General features: G+C 41.7%; 2 pseudogenes; one reads left to right on the top strand and one right to left on the bottom strand.

Moving 5' to 3' along the window:
* Nucleotides 1–1,516: 1,516 nt before the first annotated feature.
* On the bottom strand, nucleotides 1,517–2,169 carry LOC147454517 (uncharacterized; annotated as a pseudogene).
* A 1,528-nt stretch (nucleotides 2,170–3,697) lies between these two features.
* LOC147454518 (uncharacterized) lies at nucleotides 3,698–5,540 on the top strand (annotated as a pseudogene).
* The last annotated feature ends 1,409 nt before the right edge of the window (nucleotides 5,541–6,949 follow it).

The following is a 6,949-nucleotide window of genomic DNA, read 5'->3' on the forward strand; positions in this document are numbered from 1 at the left end:
GACAAGTACAATTATTTTTCTTTTTGGGCATGTTGGATGTGATGTGGTTAGATGGGCCTAGGAGGTATTGATTCAAGGTGGGCATATGGGCACAAGAATCTCAGTACAGGGACCATGCTGATGGAGGTTGGCCAAAGTTTTCCCGCTATGCTTCGTCATGGTCACTGGTCGACTGATTCTACAACAAGCCACCAGAATTTATTCTACGTGCTGATGTGTAAGCTAGGTAGAAGATTAACGTTTTGGGTGCTGAGTTGTTAGCCTCCCAACAACCATGACAACCGGGAATGGCCATTGATTGACCCATTCTGCAACAGGCTCCTGGCTATCGCCAGTCACCTGACTTGTAGAATCGGCCTCCAAATGCCCATTCCCTACACCTTAAATGGGAGGTCCTTGCAGATGTGTGCCTTCTCTCTTTGTCTCTTCTTTGTCAATTCGCTAATGCTTAACTCAATATGGAAGGAGAATTCTAAAACTTCTTCAAATTTTAGAGTGGGCTCTAGCATCCTCCCTAGTTTCCATCTTCAACTCTTACTCATCTCCAACTCTTACTCAATTACTTTAATGCCTTGAATTTTGTTGGGCTAAATAGGGCTCTTCAAGTATAAGGCGATGTGTTAGAAAGCCTAGGATCGAGCCCCCATTTCTTACAATTGCTAGAGCAGAGGTTGTTTTCTTGGGTTGGGGTCTACACAAATGGGTAGCAGGCCATATTGGCCATGCGCCCAACGCCGCCCATCATGTACACTAACCTTATTCTTTAATACATAAAGCAATAAGGAGCAGTGGTGTATTATCCACTATAGCTCCACCCACACCAAACGTACGCACTTCTGGTGTATTATCCACTATAGCTCCACCCACACCAAGCGTACGCTCTTCTGCACACACACTCCTGCAGCCGCTCCGCCTCACAAGTGGTATCAGAGCACGACGGCTCTCCGAAGTCCGACGACGGTGCATGCACGAGCACTATTTTTAGCTAAGGCTCAAAGCCTTATAACAGAGGAAGATTACACAATTCTGAAGGTAAATTCATTGTGCTAAAGGAGCTCGACGTTCTGCAGCTTTGGAAAAGAAGAGGTTCTTCGAAACTCATTAGCAAAGCGTTAAATTCTTCATCACTGGAGGAAGGTTTGGAGCTTTGCAGACAATGTTGATTTTTTCTCAGCAAAGAGCGCTACAGGATTGCAGATAGCATTGATAATTTTAACGCTGGGAACTCAGTATCAAGTAGCACTACTGAAGCAAGATAGAGCTGCGTTAATTTCCTTAGGGAGCGCTACAGAAAAGCAGATAAGTAGCGTTTTTGGCCTGCCCAAAGGGCAAAGGCTATAGAGACGCCTTCTCTTTTTGCTGACTAAAATGTTTTGATTTTTTATAATTCATTTTGTGAATTTTTATGGAGAAGCAGTACTTGGTATGATTAAAGTGGCTGGGTGGGTGACCGTTACTCATCAAGATAGGATCCTAAGAGGTTGGTGAAGCTAAGGCTTTCTGAGGTGTAGGGTATTCATTGGTTGCTTGGAGATAAGTGAAGTGATGGGGTGTCGTCGTGGCGCCTAGGTTTTCTCGTTTCTTTAAATGAAGGCTATGAGCTGTGAGTCCCCGAGTCTTGGGGTGAGGTGATGTTCTTGATGAGGCCTCCAGCTGTGTGCGCGGGTTGTGCACCTCGAGGTGAGGGCACTTGAGTGTGAGTTAGGGTTGGGTTCTTCTATGTGACTTGGTGATGGAGGGTAAGGAGGTCTCGTTGTTCTGTGCTTCTTTCCAGATCTGGGGTACCCGTTTGCTGGTGTTGTGTGACCTGCACTACAAGCTACATTACTACAAGGGCGGGCTAGGCAAAGGTACCACCTGCGTCCCCTTTGCTGGTGTCATGCGTGTTCTTTCAACACCCCATGGGTGATAGTGTCATGCGCCTTACCGATGTGCTATTTCGGCTGAGGTGTTGTCCCGACACAGCTTCGAGGACGGCCCAGCCAAACGCATTACCTCCGTGTTTTGAGTTCGCCAGCATAACCAACTGGGGCTCGTCGGCATGGTAGCCGTGCTCCTTGAAGCCCCCACCAGAGCTTGGTTAACCTGTTGTCCAGCGCTCTTCTTGCCTGGTTTCACAAAGTGTGCCATGGTGTGGGCGTTCAAGTCTGCAGCCGTCATAATGATCTGCAGCACGTTGGCTCGTCGGCATGGCAGTTGTGGTCCTTGAAGCCCCCACCAAAGCGTGCTTAATGGGATGCCAAGTGCTCTTCGGGCCTGTTTTGACAGAGGATCCCATGGTTTGGGCGCTCGGGTCTGCAGCCATTTGTTGACGTAGGGTGGGGGTGGTGATTACCTCTGGAGAGTTTCTAAATGAATTGCAAGTCCGCGAGTCCCTGCAGAATCAGTTGGATACAACCAGCAAGATCTCCAATCAGGTAGTCAACTGGTGGTCCTTGAAGCCCCCACGAGAGCCCACGTTCCAACGAGTCCCTGCAGAAGTAGTTGGATACAAGCAAGATCTCCTATCAAAGGGTATCTCCCTTCACTTGATGCATGAGGTTCCGAGGAACGGTTGCATTCTACTGGCTCGGTTAAAGGAGGAGGATCCCCCTGTGTCACTGCTTGTGTTTGATTTTGTTTTATGGTCTGGCTACTTTATGAACCTTACCTTGTTTTATGCATTGTATGGAGTGTGTACCATTCGCACCAGTTCTGCTTTTGTGTATGATTGAATGGACTCTAGATTTACAAATGGCCCGTCTGTGTGTGTGGTCGTCTATTGTGCATGTTATGTGCTACTGTTTTGTTTGATTATCGACCAGAGTGTGCTACATGCAGATCTTGGTTTTACCAGCTTGTATTTGGGTTAAGTTCCTCTGTTTTATCTTTTGGTGGTCTGGAAAATAATCAAGCCAGCAAGGGGGGGGGGGGGGGGATAGGACACTATCAGCCATGATGCTCAAGGTTTTGTGCTTGCGTTGCAGCATTGATGTCTCAGGGTTTTATCCAAAGAGGTTGCAGCATTGTTGCATTATCTTATGATACAGATGCAAATTTTGGTTTGCGAAGGGTTTTGTTGTTTGTTTTAAGTTTTCTAATTTATGAGTACATTAATAAATATAAGTTGTAAAATGGACTAAGTTAATTGGTTATATTAAATGAATGTTATATGTTGCCTTTGCATTTAAATCATCAAATTTATTCTTGTTTTTGAGTAGAATATTGTAAACTTAAATTTAGTGTGTGAAATCTGTTTTTGAATCAAAGTTTTCTTTATTAAATCTTTACTTAAAACAATAATTGTTTTTTGAAAAAAGAAACGTCTCTAATCATTATTCACTAACTTCACGTTTTGATTAAATTAATGAAATGATTTTTTCATGAATAAGACTTTTTATAAAGTGAACTTACTTATTAATTTTTATAAAATAATTTTTTTTAAAAAGGTCATGATTGTTTGTAAGCCTCATAAAGGCAATCTTTTCAAAGACCAAGATATTTATTGATAAGTATGACCGCGAAGGCTTTTAACTTTACCCTCCTATCATTCTCTGCCCTCAATGCTTAACTCTCTTTATCAGCTTCCTAAAGCCACAACTCTTTCTATCCACTGCTTTGCAACAACAAACTCTCTATATTTCTAAGTATTAGCTAGCTCATCTTATCTCTCTCGAAGGTTGAGTATCAACCTGCTGCTTGCAAGCTCAATATAACCATGGATACATCAATGGATGGTTAGTACCATCTATTTTGAGCTGTGTTTGATATTGTTCAAGAGCTAGAGCTTAAACTATTCCTTTGTTTAGATGTGGCTGCTCATGAGATTCCATTCTCTTCACTTCTGGATTTTGATCCAACACCACTAGCACTAGCTTCCAAGGCTCTTGAAAGTGCTACAATAGCCAACCTTTCACCCTCTCCTAGGTTGAAAAGTCGGAGTCTTGGGTCTTCTCCCATATCCAAAAAGCTAAGTCCTAAGGGAGGTGTGAAGAAAGCATCCATGTCCTTGAAAAAGGCTTTCCAAATTGCTAGAGGTGAATGTTAAGCTATTTTTTGCTTAATACTGTTGGCCAAAATTATTGCCTTATAATCTTGTTTCTTTTTAGGTAAAGCATCTACGTCCTTGGGAGATACCGCATTCTCATCTCCCTTGGTTAAAGATGATGACTTGAAAGAGGACTTAAATGTTGAGTCTTTTTCTTCTCAGTTAGCCATTACGCCAGCGCTAAGGCTTTTAACCATCTCTGAATTGTCAGAACCTGCAAATTTAGGTTTGCTTTGGAAGGAAAAGTACTCAACAAATATGGTACTTACAAAGTACCGAAGTCAGACTTTGGTAGATACTTGCGTGCAGACCTGCTAGATAGAGAGTCTCGTCACATTGTTACCTTTGTTGTGACTGAAATTTATCTCTCCGACTTTGTTGAGGCATTTGCTGTGAATGGCTATGTTCGAATAGAGGGAGGTTGTGTGAAGAGAGCCGTTGTAACAGATGGTGGGACATGTTTGTGGGCATTATATGCTGATGCTACTACATTGGTCATAAAAGCTGAGCCTTTTGATTGCTGTCTCCAACTTTATCCTGAGCAAAAGATCAAGGACTTGCTCTCCCAAGATGCTATTGGTAATGACTTCGTTTCAACAATAGCATTTATAGTTGTGAAGGTTGAGAATGCTATTAAAAGTGATCGCACTCCAAGCTATCGGTTGACCGTTGCTGATGGGCCATCAACAAGTGATCGAGCTAGTGTAAGAATCTCTTCACTCTTGTGCTCTAATAAGCTTTACTAAAACTTCACTCATTTGTTTTATGTGTTTTGGCCAGCTTCTATTTGTGCCTACTAGACGTGTTGACTACCAACTTATCGTACATGAGGTTAAAGCTAAAGGCTTTTACACTTGTGTTGCTCGCAACATCAACATTTTCAAGCAGTTGTCCAATACTTTAAGTGTTGTGGATGCTACAATATTGTGTTCACTTCCTGATTCTCTTTCCAATCTGTTTCAAGAATATTTGCACAAACAAGTTTCCAATTTGGGCTTTGGGAAGAAGGTAAAAAATATCACTTTGCAAGGTTTTTCTGTTGCATTTTTTTACTTAGCTTTTTTTTTTGAAGGTGTTTGGCACTTTGGAGATCGCAAGCGTGAACAGTTTGGATGTTGAATACTCTTGTGGATTATGCAAGGGAACAAATGTTAGCCGTCAAGCCATCAACCCTTTTTGCTACACTTGTGGTATGAAAAAACAAATTGTAAAGTCTCCCTTGCTACCCGCTAGAATCTATCCTCAAGATGGAGTGGTCGTTGCTGTGATTTTACAAGGTGCTATTGTTGACTTCATTCTAGGCTTTTCCCAACCATTTTTACACTACTTTGAGCATAACCTAGTAGAGCTGAAATCTTCCTTGCTTAACTTTAAAAAGGCGGGTTGGTTCACAATCAACAAGGGGGGTTGCGTTGTTGCATTCAAAGAAGAGTGAAACCCTTCTTTATCACCATTTTGCAGCAGTTACGACTATGGATTTGCAATAGTATGCGGATGGCCAGCTTATGTATAGGCTCTCAGATTTTGAATCTTCTTTTCCTGATAACAAAGATGTTTTGGAACCAGTTTTGTATATTTTTCATTCTCAAATATCAATTCAGTCTTTGGAATGTACACTCTCAGATATGCTTGTGCAAGAAATTCAATCAAGAAATGCGGATACTATTAAAGTTTGGATTAAGTCATGGTTTTCTGATATGCACTTTGTGTCATCTAACTTGAAAGAACTTATCTTGTCATTGTTGCTCACTCGTCAATCGTCTTTGATGTTAAGTGTTGAATTGGTTAAAAAGGTTTGTAGCCTCATGAACGAAACGTGCAAAATATGTTTTTTTCAAGCAGGAGTCTTCACTAGTTCTATCTTTGTTGGTGGATCTGAATGTGCTTCCTCATCTTCTCTTCCAACACTAGTAGCCTTGAATAGAAATGGTGACTAATTTTAGTTTCCTGTTGGGCCAAAGCCTCATAAACGTATGCGTTGTGTATGGAGTCAAGATGCCACATCGCAATTGGCTGCATTGCTTAGAACAAACAATGGTAGTTCTCATCAAATTGCAAAGACATTCTCAGACTTGCATTCAACCTCTTTTTCTTTAAAGCAAATTAAGACCAAGATATACAACTTGTGTAAGTAATCAAGAATCCATCAACTCAGCAAGCTTGACTCTTTCACGAAATCTTCATTGTTTGCAAAAAACATAGAAGATGTGCCTGCATATCCTTGTTCATCTTGCAACTCTCTTTTGTTTCATCATAACTTGCAGAATGTCACAAAATCAGAGTTTGCATTCTTGAGGCAAATACAACAGTTGCCTATTTGTGAAAATGTTGGATTCCAAGTTTGTTACTCATGCAAATCTGCATTAAAAAAGAGACAACAACCAATGTTTTTTATGGTGCAAAATATGGAATTTGGATCTAAAATACCTAGTGTAGAAACATTGAACACAATCGAGAGCCCCGTCTTGTGTCATTGCGAATACCATTTGCACAAATACGTGAGTTGAACTTTGAAGGTCAATTTGGTTTGCATGGAAGTATTGTAAATGTAATGGCAGACTTGTCTCGAGTGCAAAAAATGTCGCCATGATTTCTTAGTGAAGAAGCTTCTATTTTGGTAGAGATCAAACGAAAACTTAGTTACGACTGTTAAGTATGGAGCCTGATTTACCTTTGTAATTTTATGTGGTAAAAGCGCACATTTGTAGGGCCTCCATTATGAGGAGAAGCCATCGTGCTGAAGGAAAATCACTCACCGGAAACCAAAATTTTCACGGCCAAGAATCAGGGGCAACTTTAGGGGCCTCGGGAGCGGAAGCCCCCGAGACTTTTTTTTCCCTCGCCGGAATATTCCTTTTCGCCGGAATATTATGGCCAGACGGCGGCTGGAAAGTGGTCGAAAAACAACCGTCGGTTGGCCGG

Source organism: Adiantum capillus-veneris, chromosome 7, assembly GCF_014529385.1.
Source record: "Adiantum capillus-veneris isolate H3 chromosome 7, ASM1452938v2, whole genome shotgun sequence".
Classification (NCBI taxonomy): domain Eukaryota; kingdom Viridiplantae; phylum Streptophyta; class Polypodiopsida; order Polypodiales; family Pteridaceae; genus Adiantum; species Adiantum capillus-veneris.